Here is a 16,986-nt window from a genome sequence, read left to right as displayed (position 1 = left end):
CATAGCCCAATACGAGCTTGAGTGCCTTACCTGATTTTGACATATGATCCCAAGGTGTTCTTCTCTGATGGTCAAGTGGCTCATTCATTTTCAGTTATCACAGGGTAGGAGAATGCAGATGCATTATTAGCTTTTAAAATGATGCAACTGGTGATTTAAAAAATTAAATTGAACTTCATAGTTTTTTTTCATATAAATTAATCCATTTCTTTTTTGTGTGAGAAGGTGAGCTCTTGGCTCAAGCTAAGGCCATCTCATCCTATATCTAAAAAGGATATCCCTGGAGGTGGGGAGAGGATGGTGCCCTCTTCAAGGACTGACAGGATTGTAGGATGGTATGCCCTCTTTGCAGAACAAGTTGGCAGACAGAGTCTAACAGATTTGAGCTAGTAGGATATATATCTATATCCTGTTAGTTCTGTCCCTGTAAGAGAACCCTGACTAATACAGCTGTGGAATTCAAAGGTCATGGGGTGGATTTCTCTGCTTCATCAGACATGACCTAGTTAGGACAAATGAGTGACCCCACAATGCTCTGCAACTCCCGTGTGACACTAACTCTCCTCTCTAGAGCCGCTGACTGTTCCTTGTGTATGTTTGTGTATCTGTTTTCTAGGATTAGCCTCACACAAACATATACATTTCTCTTGGTTCCCTCAAACTTTCCAAGGACGGACACTTGTTTATCAAATGACCCCAGGGTTAATAAAGTAACTTCTGGATACATTTTAAATAGGACCCAAAGTTTGGAGTGATTCAGTCTTTTCATCAGCTTCTCCCTTAGCAGGGAGCCATTGAAGCTATCAAATGATACTGCAAATACATGACTGCCTACTGTAATGAAGTGCATCCAAATAAATGCTTGGCTGGTATATCTGGAGCCCTGTGCTGAGCTGTGTGTCTCTACTTTAGGGTTGTTTGGGGGTATTTGGTTTCCTGCATTATGATACGAATGGGTATTTAAAATACTTTTGTAGAACGCTGCGCTTGAGTTCCAGGCATCAGGGAGCTCTCCAGCACATGGGACACAGTTTATGTGATCTCCCAGACACAGATAGATAAAGTCACTGATGAAGATGGGGGCATCCAGCCTGATGGTTGGTTTTATTAGGATCTGGTGTAAAGTGCATGTGATCGAAGCGGTCGTGATTCTCTTCCCATCTGAGACGAATTGGTCTCATACGCAGACGTGAAGAAAGGAGCAAAGCAGCGAGGGTGTTACTGGCTTCAGCAAGATCAGCAGGAACTGGAAGTGTGTAAGTTGGAGAACTATATATTACAGCTCCAAGAAGGAGATATCACCAACCTATTAAGGATATTATTGGCTTTCTGATAGGACATCCAGAAATTGATGTACTGCTGCCTTTGGTTCTATTATGTTTTCCAACTTTAATTAAGTTTATACCTCTCCCACCTGGACCTCATAAATAGTTAGCCTCCAAGTAAGTCATTTGTCATGGAGGGGCTCTTATGAGTAGATTCATCTTCCAAACAACATTATTATTGCCTAAGGTCTTGCCTTAAATCCATCTGCCTAATACGAGCTTGAATGCCTTACTTGATTTTGACGTATTATCCCAAGTTGCTGTTCTCTGATGGTCAAGTGGCTCATTCATTAAGTTATCACAGGGCGGAAGAATGCAGATGCATTATTAGCTTTTAAAATGATGCACCTGGTGATTAAAGAAAATTAAATTGAACTTTATAGGTGTTTTCATATAAGTTAATCCATTTCTTTTTTGTGTGAAAAGGTGAGTTCTTGGCCCAAGCTAAGGCCATCTCATCCCATATCTAAAAAGGATATCCCTGAAGGTGGGGGTAAGATGGTGCCTCCTTCAAGGGCTGACAGGATTGTAGGTTGGTGTTTCCTCTTTGCAGAACAAGTTGGCAGACAGAACCTAACAGATCTGAAGATGTATGTTCCTAGTACATAGCAATTTCACCTTTAATTATATGCCTTGGACAAAACCTTTTACATGTGCACCAAGAGGTGTTCATTACAGCAACGTTTCCCGTGCTGGACATTTGTAAATAACCTAGATGCCCATTAATGGAGGCATGAATGAGGCAAAGGTGGTGTATTTCGTGATAGACTACTGTGCATCAGTTAGAAGGAATACAAGTAGGTCTCTTTTTAATTTGATACTGCATGCGGTTCCCTGCATTAATATGGACAGGCTCAGAAACGACATTGAGTGAAGAAACAAAGATGGAGACTGGTATCTACGTTGGGTGTTACTTGTGTGAATTTTTACTCCATGTGTCAAGCAACATGGGATCTAGAAATGTATCAAGAAGAGGATGCACACAGAGTTTGGCAGCTGCCTGGGGAAGGGGAACAGGATGGGGTAAATGGAACTGGGCACTGTGGGGTTATGGAGGATATTTAGTAATATCCATGATGTTCTGTTTGTTTAAGGACTAGAAATTATTGTGACAAAATATAATTTATAGTTTGGGTGGTTGGAACGTTAGTATTTTCTCCGTTACTTTTTGAGGATAGAAGAAAGACTTCCTGGGAACAGGAGGTAGAATATAGTCCGAGTCACACCCAAAGTCTGCAGTGATGGTAGCTGTTTCTGCACCTCCACTGACAGATCCTGGCTTTGTCTATTCAGGTGGCCATTGAGGGATTTATAGTCAATCATGGCTCTTCTTTCTTGACTTCTGATTATTCACTAAGATATTTGGTCTTGGTGTTTGACTACTGCCTCCTCTGGAGGCCATATGAATTGATTTCTCTATATATACTGGTTTGACAGAAGCACTCATTTCAACTCTTTGGCACATCCACATAAGAAGATCCATTGAATATTATTCAGCCATAGAAAAGGATGAAATCATATTTTTTGGCGCAATACAGATGGCACTGGAGATCATTATTATTATTATTTTTTGTTTTGAGACAGAGTATCACACTATAGCCCAGGCTGGGGTGCAGTGGCACAATCTTGGCTCACTGCAACCTCCACCTCCTGGGTTGAAGCGATTCTTCTGCCTCAGCCTCCCGAGTAGCTGGGATTACAGGCGCCCACTATGATGCCTGGCTTGTTTTATTTTATTTTTTTTTGTATTTTTTAGTAGTGATGGGGTTTTGCTATGTTGGCCAGGCTGGTCTTAAACTCCTGACCTTGTGATCCACCCACCGCAGCCTCCCAAGGAGATCATTATCTGAAGTGAAGCCAACCAGGCTTAGAAAGTCAAATATGGCATGTTCTCACTAATACGTGGGCACTAAAATGTGTGTGCACATAGTGCAGAGGGTGGAATGATGGATAGTAGAGACTCGGAAGGATGAGGATGTGGAGTGGATAAGAAATTAATGGGTACAGTGTACATTGTTCAGGTGATGGGGACCCTGAAAGCTCTGAATTAACCATGATGTAATCTATGCATGTAAGAAAATTGCATATGTACTCCACAAATTTGTACAAATAAAAAAAAACAGTACTTGTGATAATAAGGGGAAAAGTATGTGTCAATTGAAAGTAAGGTCTCAGTTACCTTTTAGTCAGCTCTGAGCTTCTCCAAGTCTTCCTTCTACTCCCGCTGGTTAACAGTCATCTTGGGATGCACACTTAGCTTCCCAAATCTGCCAAGAATGGAAAATCAGAGCCTTGTTCCTTCCCATGAGATGACATACAAATTTTAGACCCTAATTTCAGAAACTCCAACCTGTGTGTGTGTGTGTGTGTGTATACACACACACATACATCCACACACACACACACACACACACATATATATATATTTTTGCACCTGGACACTATCTCAGCATTTGGAAGGCATATGATTGTGCCTTCAGTTGCAAGCATGCAGATGAGAGGTAGCAAATCTAGTGTTGGATTGAAGACTGCAGGGCGAGGTGGGGTTGGCTGCTGCCTTTGCAGTTTTCGCTGGTCTTATGGGTGGAATGGGAGCCAGAGAGATACCTTCAACTGAGAATGCAAGAGTCTTCCAAGAGAAGACCACACCCCAGTGCTTTTCCATTCTGTCTTTGCCTTGGAACTAGGGATCTTCCAACCTTATTTGGTACTTGGAGCAGTATTTCAAACTTATTTTCCAGAATGTTTTATCTTTGGGGCTAGATATTGATTCATGTGTTCATCCAACTTGTAGTTATTAATTACTCTTTGGCAGCCTTTGATCTAGTTGCTTAGGAAAAAATGGTGCAAAGAATGAATCTTACCCTCTGATATTGTTTGGATGTTTGTCCTTTCCCAATCTCATGTTACAATATGGTCCCTAGTGTTGAAGATGGGCCTGGTGGGAGTTGTTTGGGTCATGGAGGCAGATTCCTCATGAATGGCTTGGTGCCCTCCCCGTGATAATGACCGAGTTCTCACCCACATGGAAATTCTCTGATAGTGAGTGAGTTCTGTTTGCATAGAAGCTGGATGTTTAAAAGAGCCTGGCACCTCTTCTTCTCTGTCTTGCTCCCTGTCTTGTCACGTGATATACCTGCACCCCCATTTGCCTTCCATCAGGAGTAAAAGCTTCCTGAGACCTCACCAGAATCTGAGCAAATGCTGGAGCCACTTAGTATTTAGTACTTAGTATTGAGGGTAATATACTTATTACCCTCAAGGAAAAAAATGACTAACTCTTATAGTGGAACTTGCTCAAATATAGAATAGATGTTTAAATAACAAATGAAAGCATTTTTTTTTTCCCAGTAGAAATTCCATTTGGCTATCAATTAGTCAGCAAAACTGCTTCTAGTTTTGATAGAAGTCATAAATTGTTGACTTTCATCTGGGTCTAACTGAGAATAACTAATGTTGAAAAAGGAGGAGTCAAGGAGGAGTCAAGGACTTAAATGAGCCTGGATTTATTTCAGTTTAAGCTTCAAATACTTCATCTTTATAGAAAATTCAGAAATAAGATGGATATCAAAGTCATTTCAGTTTGGATTGGGTACAGATATCCATGCTGAATTGGGATCTATTGCAAGAAGGATTACTCACTCATATTGGCTAAGAATCAAATTAAGGAGTTAATATGAGCCAAGTAAACCCCTTTTCTTTATAAATTACCCCATCTGTTCCTTTATAACAATGCAAAATGGACTAATACACCCTCAAACTGCTCCCAGTACAGTGGAATGGGGGGAGACAATTAAGGTTGAATGTGATGTGTGCTTATTAGGAGTGAAATAGTAGGAGGAAAACCCAGGACTAGAGACTATGGTGCCTTCATGATGTTCTGGTTCAGTGCAGTAGTGTGTGGACCGAGAGAGGCAAAGGTGTGTAGAGTCACCTGCTTACCACTCCCTCCCCACCACTTAGTGGGTAGCCAACTTTGGGCCAGTCCTTAAATTTCTTAGCTTCCTCATCTGCAAAATAAGACACTAATATCTGTATCTCAGGACTGTTGGGAGTATTAAATGAAACAGCAAAGATAAAGAATCATTTTGAAGCTACGTTCAGATGCTTTGGTATCAATACATGATTAGGTGAGTGGAACCCATGTAAACATTATCCTAAAGTTTCAGACTAAGGTTTTGGCTTCTCTGAAAGCCATGTTAGAGAAAGTCATTGTAGTGTCACCATGAAACCAGCATGCTCCTAGGGTGACTGACTGTTCCAGTCTGCCTGATACTGTCTCAGCTTTAGCGTTGTAATTCCCACACCTGGGAACCCCTTCATTCTCAGGAAAACTGGAAAAGTTGGCCATCCAAATCTCCACTAATGGCTCTGCTGTCAGAGTCTGAAGTACTGGGTATATATGGTCTCAGTGTTAGCTGCACATTTTATATTTTAAAAAGTTACATTTGTGATTGGCATCCCTTGTTCCCTTGTCTACCAGCTTCATAAACAAAACGGTCTCTGCTCTGCACCTTTAAGGAAATAGGATGTATACTGGTTTTGTTTTTCTCCTTAACTCACAGTTGTGTATTTTTTTTTCCTCTTTCTCTGCAAGGGCCCAAGTTTTGGTAAAAAATATACTTTGAGAAATCAATACAAAATTTGATCCAACCAGGTCAAGCTCCCCAGCTGACCTAATCTTAACACATTGTGAAAAGTATTTCAATTTTTTAAACTTTTGTAGGTCTAAGGAGAAGCTGAAAAAATGTTGTTTAGGTATGAAAGGAAAGGAGCTTGGAAGGCTAAATTTAGATTACACCTGAGTCACTTTGCTGCTAAGTGTAATTTAATAGAGGTGCATCTTTGCAATCTTTTCATGTGTTTGGCATGACAATTTGTTTTGTTCGTCAGAAATGAATCCTTAAGAAAAAAGCGTCTTTTGCATTGCAACAAGAATTTTATATCAGTGAGAGCCATTTTGACTTAGAGGCTACTGCTACTAATATTCCTTAGCTAGGGATAATTTATGTCTGTGCAAAAAGCTAGTTACCCTCATCTTGCCTGCAAGAATTCTTGAGTGCATTTTAGCCCCTTGAACCATGCATTTCCTGTTTGTAAGAATACAGAGAGGTGGTTCTTGCATCCTGCCAGATGTCCAGGATCTTCCCTTTCCTCCTCAGCTCTGAGATACTGCATGGTCTGGCCCCAAAATGAACTGGATGGTTGATGGCCTGAAGTGGATTACACTAAAGAGAAATTCATTACCTACTCAGCATCTCACATGTAAAATAATGAGACATTTTGGGTGACATAATGGCAAAGACTGAATTAAAATAAACTCAGGCAGAAAGGAGAATTTATTGGAGACATGTCAGGACATTCCAAGTAACCTGAGATAGTGGAGTGGAGCCTCTAGTCTTTAAGAAAACTAGAACTAGAGACTCGGCATTAGCCAGGACTCTCTTCTACTGTCTCGTCTCTGCTTCTCCTGGTATTGAGTTTCAGTCTCTAAACTAACTATGGGGAATGTGGCCACTAACGACAGGGGCTCAGCCCTCACAGTTCTACCTACCAAATGTCAGCCCATCTCTTCTCTTGGTTAAAAAAAGAAACAAAATCCAAGGCAGGATTTTATTTTGACGTCTTGCGTCAGTTACCTAACTTTGAACCAATAAGCCGAGGTCAGGAGGGTTGGTTATATAACACAAACGTGGCACTTGGAGATTCAACTCTGGATGTCATGGTCACGTCCAGAGAACTGGAATTGTGGTGAGGGAAGCCACCCAAGTGGTGCTAACTATGGCACTCATTAACGATTGCTTATCTCAGCTGCATCACTTACGATTGTGAGGCTTTGAGCACATCATTTACAAGTTACCAGCTGGTAATGTGGGTATCATAATGCCTACCTGGCAAGGGTTGTTACACAGAGTCAGATAACATATGCAGAGCATAGTACAGTGCCTGGGTTACGGGAGGCAATTGGTAAACGGTAACTGTGGTTGTGGGAGTTGTAAATTTGGTGATGAGGGTGGGGAAAGCGGAAGATAGGACTAGTTGACTGCTCAAATTTCTGTGGAATCCTAAAGAAAGATTGTCTGGTATATGGGAAATACTACACTGAACTGAATAGGAGGTCTTATGTGGCATACCAGGAAAGAATTTTGGGAACCTTAGAATATTTCTCTTTGTCCTCTGCAGAGACCAGAGACCTCTCAGGATAAAGCTTTTCTTACGGAATTTCTGCATTATGGTCACATTCACTTATTCAGTCGTTCATACGTCAGATATATATTTTTGAACTGTTATGTCCCAGGAACCATTTAGAAACAAGGAATACAATAGAGAACGACAGGGACAAGATCTTTGGTCTTAGACCAATCATTTTAATGAGAAATATGACAAAATATGAAGGAACACATTTATAAATAAGTTACGTATTATGGTAACCACAGGGAAGGGAATGAACTGGTTGCTATGGGAATGATGGAACAGGATAGTCCAGGAAGGTCTCTCTGAAGTATTGACCTGGAAACGTAGAGCACGGTCATGCAGAGAGACAGCAGGGGAGTGCTGCTTGCACCCGGAACGGCGATTGCCTAAACATTGCAGTGGAAGAGACCTGAGTGTGCTTGTGAAGCTGAAGGAGAGCTGGACAGTGGTCAGGGAGAGGAGAGTATGGCCTGAGAGGCCAGTGAGGTCATCCCAATGAAGACATCCTGATTGGTTTTATTTTCCCTGAAATGGAGTCTTGGTTTTCATGTAATGGTATCACATATTTAACGAATGAAAAGGCATGCGGTGTTGAGAGTCATCTGTCAGCTCCGTCGGAATGCATGTTATTGTCATCTCAGCATCATCGATGCCAACAAAGTGCTTCTGTGTCATGGGTTGCATCCTCTCCTGAAAGGAACACTCCTCAGTGTAGAACTCCCAAAAGCCAGCGATGACCTTGAGAAGGATTTGGGCCACTGTCTACCCATCTCTTGGGCCTCAGTGAATCTGTTTACAGCTCTACAAACAGGATAGCCACTACCTACCCCACCATGATGGCAGAAATGGAGGAAATACTGTATGCAATGCTTTTAACGTAACGCCTGGCATGATGGAGGCACTCAGTCCATGCAACACTGACTTCTGTTGTTGCCAGTCTGCTTGAAAACAAACAAACAAACAAACAAACCTTTCCCATCAGATTTTGAAGGATTTGAGGGCAAGGACTCAATTTTACTTCCCTCTGAATTCCAAAATCTTAACAGAAGATTTAGCACGTGACTGACATTAAATGAGTAATTTTCGAACGAATGGGTGGAGAAAGGAAACTGATGTTGGGGGGTGGAGTGTATCTCTTTCTCTAAGAAGCTTTGTTCTCCTGAATTGGATGTGAACCCCCTGACCATGCCTAGGCTGAAATTTCCTGATGAGTACAGAGTGCACTTCTGTTGTCTTTACATGCCCAGTTTTTATTTCTTCTTACGCCAACAAAAGCCTTTGTTTGGGGAACCGCTCACTCCCAGTAGGTGGCAGTTTCAGAGAGACTGTAAAGTGGCCCCATATTTCCCAAGAAGGGAGAGCCAGTGATCCAGTGCAGCCCAATCATCCTCTTTGTCCAAGAACAAAATTTTGAGTACAGTGACACAGAGATGGAAATAGTATGAGCTTATTCACCTTGACTGTTGCTCTCTGAAGAGGCTGTCCGATAGGTCTAGTTATTTGGAGGCTCAGAGATGGTTGTTAAGTTTTCTGTGATGTTTTCTGAGCTCCTCAACATCTTTGTAATAAATTTTCTGTTTTGCATAATTTCCATCATTAGTTTCTGTTGCCTGCAACCAAAGAACCCAGAGCAATTCAGGATAGGGATATTAGTCATGAAACACAAACATTGTCTGCAGTACAAAGACCCTGGGAAGCTGGTAGTCTCTGCCTGATTTGTGCTGAGGCAAGATGCATTGGAGTGTTGCATAGAGCCATGCAGCTGGTAGACCATTTGTCCACTAGGGCAGTGTGTGCTCTTGGGATGGCACAGCTTGAATCAGTGGTTGAATATTTGTTAATTCAATGTTCATGGCAACTTTTGAAATATGTATATATTTGTGTGTGTGTGTACAGGTTGAGTATTACTTATCCCATATGCCTAGGACTAGAAGATTTCAGACTTTGAATTTCTTCAAATTTTTGAATATTTTGCATTATACTTATCAGTTGAGCATCTCTAATCCAAAAATCTGAAATGCTCCAATGAGCTTTTCCTTGGAGAGTCATGTTGGTGCTCAAGGAGTTTCAGATTTTGGGAAATTGTGGATGTCACGTTTTCAGATGAGGGGTGCTCAACCTGTATATCTCACATAGATTGTAATCTTAAATCCCGAAAACATTCTCTTTTCTTTATTTTACAAAAGAGGAAACGAGGTTCAGAAGTGCTTGATTTGTCTGAGACTGTCCCACCAACAGGTGACAGAGTTGGGATTCAATCCCCATCCAGTTGGAATTCAAGCCAGAGCTTTTTGCACTCCCCTGTACTGCACCCCTCCACTTTGTGGTCATCTCGCTGTGAGACACGTAACACGAAGGCTGAATGTCACATTCTTCACCTCTGCTAAGAATGTGCACGTTTGGTTACTCGTTTTTGTTTTTGCCATTCTGTGCACATCCCCAAATAACTTGGAAAGTGTTGTGGTTATTGATTTGAGGGCTATGAATAAACTTTAGTAACTTTAATAAACTAGGCAAATTCACACATACTCAACCCACGCATAACAGGGACTGTCTCGTGTGTGTGTGTGTGTGCGTGCGTGTGTTTGTATGTCACTGTTAGCAGATACATAGAAGCTCCATTTGTTGGCTTTGAAGAAGCAAGATGCCATGTTGTGAGAAAACACTGTGGAAGAGGCAACATGTCAAGGAACCTGTGCAGGCAGCCTCCAGGAGTTGAGAGTGGTCTCTGGCCAGTAGCCACCAAGAAAAAAGGGACCTTGGTCACACAGCTGCAAGAAGATGAGTTCTGCTAACCACTGAAAAAGACTTGAAGTGGATCTTTCCCAACTGAGCCTCTGTGTATTATAGCTCCAAGGAGCACCTGAGTTGCAGCCTGGTGAAGACCCTGAGTAGAGAAAGTCCAGTTCTGCTGTACCCTGGCCTCATAATCCATCTGTTTAGTGTTGTTTTAAGCTTCTGAGTTTGTGAAGATTTGTTATGCAGCAATACAAGAGTAATGCAGGAGGTGAGTACGTACACACTTCTACAGAGGGACCAGAATCCCTGGCTGGGGAATTCAGTGCCTCATCTGGTGATTCTTTTTGTACCTGGTTTGTTGAGAATTCAAGCCATCTAACCTGCTGGGATCATCAGGACACACCCCCCACCGAACAGGGAAGTGCACAGAGTCCAGGCAAGAAGGATGTGCTCATCTGGAAGCTGAGTAAGAAAGAAGTGAGACCGTACCTGGAAGGCAAGTTGAAGAAAGAGGTATCAAAGGTGAAGACATGGCACACGCAGCTTAGCTGGGAGGACACTTATGAGTATGTTCTAAGACAGAAGCATGTATACACAGCTTTGCAAACATCTGGACTCAGTGCACAATTCACTATTTTCCCAGCTTCTCCCCAGCTCTGGATGTCAACTGAAGGTGTTTTATTATTATTATTATTACTATTATTATTATTATACTTTAAGTTCTAGGGTACATGTGCATAACGTGCAGGTTTGTTACATATGTATACTTGTGCCATGTTGGTGTGCTGCACCCATCAACTCGTCAGCACCCATCAACTCGTCATTTACATCAGGTATAACTCCCAGTGCAATCCCTCCTCCCTCCCCCCTCCCCATAATAGGCCCCGGTGTGTGATGTTCCCCTTCCCGAGTCCAAGTGATCTCATTGTTCAGTTCCCACCTATGAGTGAGAACATGTGGTGTATGGTTTTCTGTTCTTGCGATAGTTTGTTGAGAATAATGGTTTCCAGCTGCATCCATGTAAGCATGGAAGTTTTTATCTCCTGGAGAAGGCAGTATTCTGGTTGCTATGGAAGAGAGCTGAGTGGACAGACGTGGGTGTATTCATCCTGGTGCGAATTGTTAAGCATACAACCCTTCTGTTGCTTTCTCTTCCCTGAGATGATACATCTCTTCTCTCCTGCCCATGGACCCTTTAACCCTTTCCTGACCTAACTTCATAAGTTGGAGATGAAAACGGTGGGTGATGAGGCTTGGAAACCATCCAAATTATAGACCTTTGCATTAAAATGAAATGATTTCTCGTTTACAAATAGTATGACTCTATTTTAAAAGCATATTTAGGCAGACCAAAAAAACCCCAAAATATCTGAAACTCTGAATCAAAACACTGCAATGGCTACGCCTAAGTAGGGTAAATGGGACCAATTTTATTTTATTCTGTTTTGCCTATTCTTTTTTTTTTTTTTTCTTATACATAATACTTGTGGTACAAAAAAAGGTTAAAAAACTCATTATATGTTGGGGGAAGGAGAAAATTCCTCCCTGCAGGTCAGGCCCTTCTTTCAATCATGCTGCTATGGAAGGTGGGTGGTGATGGATTTGAGTGTGGGTGTTTGTGAAAGACGCAATGAGAATCTTGGTTCCAGAACTTTTGATGCCAGTTAAATTAAATAACCTTAAATGTCACCTACAGTGACTCCCTCTTTCCCATTCTGTCCAAGATGAAACCTGGCTATGTGATGCCTTTTGCCTGGAATTCCTTCCTCTCCCTTCTTATAAATAGGCAACTTCTCACTCCTCAAACTCAGCTCAAGTACTGTCTTTTCGTGACAGTTTTCCTGATCTGGAGAAGGTTGGGGTTCAGTTAGAGGACCGTCTTCTGGGCTGCCTCAGTCCCCCACCTCGTCACAGGTGACAGTGGCCTCATGTTACCCATTTTCCCCAGTTAGAGTGGATATCTTGTCTCTCTATTGCTATCATCTAGCACAGAGCTTGGGGGCATCAGAGTAAAGTACTGAGTAAGTGAGATAAATTTGAGCTTAGCTCTCATTTTGCCTCAGAGTTGAAAAGAAAGCCCAGCTGTGCTTGGCTCAGAAGTAACCCTAATAGGATGGGAACGAACATTGTGCTAAACCAAAATGTGTGGCCAGGGATTTTGCATTCTGCATTTTTCACACCCTAACTGGGGTATGTGTGCAAGCCTGAGGGGTTTACCAGCCTGATTTACCAGCCTCATTTTCCAAGACTGTTATCCTTCATCTTGACACACTGCTAAAGTCATTTAATTATCACTGTTTTACCTTGTCATTATAGAGCTACTGTGATCCATTATTGAGGATTTTCAGGTTTTCTGCCTTCCATCTACTCAGTGGGGCAGCAGCTGTGATTTCCTGAGTGATTTCGGTTGTGTAACTTCATGAACACAGACTTCTGAATGATACCCACTTGGTATGTGAAATCGGTAGGCATTTCTGGGGTGATTTGGAGGAGCAGCTGGTCTCCAATTCTACCAAGAGCTTGATGGTACCCAGCCGCTGCCTGGCTGTACTGTAGCTTTTCCTGTTGCACACTCTGAGATCTGTACTGTTCTGGGGTTTGGGTTGTCTGTGCTTGATGCACTCCTTCCTGAGGGCTTTGCTCAGTCAGTTGTTTCAAACGATACCTCTTAGGGAGACTAGCCCTGACTCCTGATTTAAAGTAGACCACTCACAAGCTCCCAAACCCACTATCATCACACCATTCTGCTCTTCTGCTTGATTTTCCTTTTTTGGGGAGTTGCATTTGTTTTTGTTTGTTTTGCTTGTGCAATTGGAGCGATGGCGAAATGGTAGAAGAGAACAGATTTCGGAGAGACAATGAAAGCAGGAATTCTGCTCTGGACATTTTAGATATAAAATGTCTATTGAGTAGTGTTTACATAGTTATGGTTGTAGAATTTAGAAAGGAGGCTGGATTAAAGGTGAGGGTGTGGAAGCTATCAGAATATAGACGGCATTTAACACCATAGGACTTGAGATTACCAAGAGACTAACAGTAATCCATGTTTTTCTTGGTAAATTTGGAAACACAACAGTATGTAAATGTCACCTGTAGTCCTACAACCTTGACATAAATTATGGTAAGATATTTGGGGTATTTCCTTTTAGTTTTTTTTTTTTTCACTATGCATTTAAATTTTTATTTGTTTTTAATTTTTCAGTTTATGATAGAAATATTCAAACACGTTAAAAGTGGAGTGGATAGTATAAGAAGTCCCTGGGTATGCATCATCGAACTCAATAATCATTACGTTTTTATATATCAGGGCAAATACTTTATAAGGAAAAGTTCTTCAGAAAAGAGCCACAGCAATGAGAGCAAGCAGGATGGTACATTGCTTAGAAGTCACTTAGAATCACTAAAAAAACATGATTTTGCAGCCCTTAATGAATAATGAAGCTAGGCAATCAGGATCAATAGCTATGAAAACCACTAGGCGAAAGGTGGATGGGGAATTTGATGGTGGATGGATGGGATGATGCCAGTCGAACTGATTGGTCAATCTTAGCATCGCTAAAACTTGGAAAATCAGATGTTATGCACCTTCTTATGTGATGCAATCATTGGTAATACCAAGTACCACCCTGAAGTGATCTTGCTGGAAAAAAAAAAGAAATTTGCACATTTATACCCTTGACCTACGCTTGGAATTAGGATGACTAAATCTAAGGATCTAATGTACAGCACAGGACTTAATACTTGCAATACTTAATAGTATTGTATATTGAAAATTTAGGTGCTCTTCTAAAGGAAAGGAGGTACCTATAGAATGTAATAGATATGTTTATTTACTCACGGGTAGTAATCATTCACTATGCATATATATGTAGATCAGAACATCATGTTGTGTACCTTACATATATGCAATAAAAAATCCATAAGAAAAGAAATGGCCCTTAAATCCAATCAAGCTTCTAGATCTAGTTACAGTTACAGGGCATATGAGGATTAGAGGAAAATATCAAACATGGTTTTGGATTTGGATACAAATAGCCAAATCCAGAAAGTGGGAAATTCTAGCAGAAAATTACAAAGAAGAACATAATGAACCTCCTGTACTCACCTTTTAGCATTATTATGTTTTAATGTTATTTTATATTTGCTTCAGAATTTGTAAATATTTTAAAATCTATGAAAGAGTTGATGCCCCTGGGTACCTTCTCCCATTTTCATTTTCTTCCTTTGCTGCCAGAACTATTATTCCCATAGGTATTTTGTAAATATTTATGAATCCATAGGCAAAACAGGGTATCTCATGCATCTGTGTTTTCACATGTAATGCCAGTTTATTCCTTGTAACTTCTGTATAATATCTCCCTGTATGATTACAGCAGAATTTAATGGACATTCAGGTTATTTATATATTTTCACTTATTCAAGACTGTAAGAAGTATCTGTGAACTTGCTTCCTTGTCCTTTGACTAAGTATGTAGGAATAAAATTATGTGATCCAAGGCTGTGTGCATTTTCAGATTTACCAGATGTTTCTAAAACCATCTCCGCAATGCTCTGAAGCTTTACTATTCGTAGTCCTTTTCACCTCTATGTGAATTTAAAGATCAGTGTATTAAAATTGGATGAAAATAATTATTATAATTTTGATACAAATTGCATGGAATTTAAATACTTGAGGAGAGTTTACATTCTTATGATATTGACTTCCCATCTATGAATACAGTGTGTCTTACCATTTTTGAAGACTTTCCTCATGTCTGTCTATAATCTGTATTTTATATCTTTGGTTTATATATTTAAATTATGTATAAATTATCTATCTTACATATCTTCTCTTTTTCTTTCTATACACATACATACGCACAGAAGTTTTTGTTTTGTTTTGTTTTTTGAGACGGAGTCTCATTCCCTTGCCCAGGCTGGAGTGCGGTGGCACAGTGTTGGCTCACTGCATCCTCTGCCTCCGGGGTTCAAGCAGTTCTCGTGCCTCAGCCTCCCAAGTAGCTGTGACTACAGGTGCACATATTTGTAGATAACTTAGAATTTTGTGCTACGTGAATGGGGTAGTATTTTCTCATATAATTTTGGATTGTTTATTTCTGGATATAATATTAATTTTTACATGTTGATTATTCAGCAGTCTTACTAAACTCTTAATAATCCTAATACTTTTGGTTGTAGATCTTAGATGTTCTATTTATGGTATTCACGTCATTTGTCAAGACTGTTTTGGCTCTCTCTTTCTAACCTAAATAAATAAAGCATCTACATCTCTATATAGGAAAACTATATAGTTCATAGATATATAAAACTCATATATCATATGAATAATATGTAACATATATGTTATCTATAATATATAGTGTTATATATATGTTTATATATTATATAGATGCCATCTTTATTGCCTATTGCATTAGCTAGAGGACCAAGAGAACAATGATGAATAAAGGCAGTAATTGTGGGTTTTTCTTTCTCTTTTCTTTCTTTTTCTTTCTTTTTTTCTTTGAGACAAGAGTCTCGTTCTGTTACCCAGGCTGGAGTGTAGTGGCATGATCTTGGCTCACTGCAAACTCTACCTCCCAGGTTCAAGTGATTCTTCTGCCTCAGCCTCCCACGTGGCAAGGACTACAGGTGTGCGCTACCACGCTTGGCTAATTTTTGTAGTTTTAGTAGAGAAGGGGTATCCTTATATTGGCCAGGCTGGTCTTGGACTCCTGAGTTTGTGATCTGCCTGTTTCTGTCCCTGACATTAGTGGGAGTCCATCTATTGTTTCAACTTTAAGCATGATCTTTGCAATAGGCTTTGGTAGATAACCATAATAGGTTAAGAAAGTTCCCTGAGTTCTCCAAGTTTGATAACGGCTTTTATAATGAGTAGGTATTAAGTTTTATGAAATGCCTGGTCTTCATAAATTATTATTACATGCTCTCCCTCTTAATCTTTTAATGTGGTGAATTACCTTAATAGGAGTTCTGGTTTTGAATTGTTATTGGATTTTTGGACTCAACGTTATTTGATCATGATGTATTATTATTTTTAGACTCTGATGAATCCCACTGGAAAGTGCTTTATTTGAGATTTTTACATCTGTGTTGATGAGTGAGAATGGTTTATAATTTTCTCTTCTTATACTGTTCTCATTTGATTTTGTTACTAAGGTAATGCTACCCCCAGTGAGTCATGACTTTCTTTTTATATTCACTGAAAAAAATTATATAAGGTAGAAGGTTACCTTTTCCTTGAAAATTTGGTAAAATTTACCTGTAATTTTTTGCTTTTGGGGTGTGTATATTAGACAGAAAAGGCAACTTTGATCATTACTTCTATTTATTTTATGGTTATTGGCTTATTGTAGTTTCCTTACTTTTTCTTGAGTCAATTTTGGTAATTTAAGTTTTTCTAGAAAACTGTACATGTAATATACTAGTTTTTGTTTTTTGTACAGAGCTGCTTTATAATTATTTTTTTGATATTAAAACTATATCTAAACAAAAATATTGTATGACCCAGCACTTCCACTCCTGAGTGTACATCCAAAAGATGTTCAAACATCCACAAGGTGTTCAAACAAAAACTTACAGATGAATGTCTATAGCAGTACTGTTCACCAGGGCCAAAAGTTGGAAGCAACCCAAATGTCTATCAACTGATGAATGAGCAAAACATGATATGTCCATACAACATAAAGTCATTTGTTTATGAAAAGGAATGAGGTACTGACACAGG

Source organism: Mandrillus leucophaeus, unplaced genomic scaffold, assembly GCF_000951045.1.
Source record: "Mandrillus leucophaeus isolate KB7577 unplaced genomic scaffold, Mleu.le_1.0 Scaffold195, whole genome shotgun sequence".
Taxonomy (NCBI): domain Eukaryota; kingdom Metazoa; phylum Chordata; class Mammalia; order Primates; family Cercopithecidae; genus Mandrillus; species Mandrillus leucophaeus.
Note: the sequence above shows the minus strand (reverse complement) of the source record.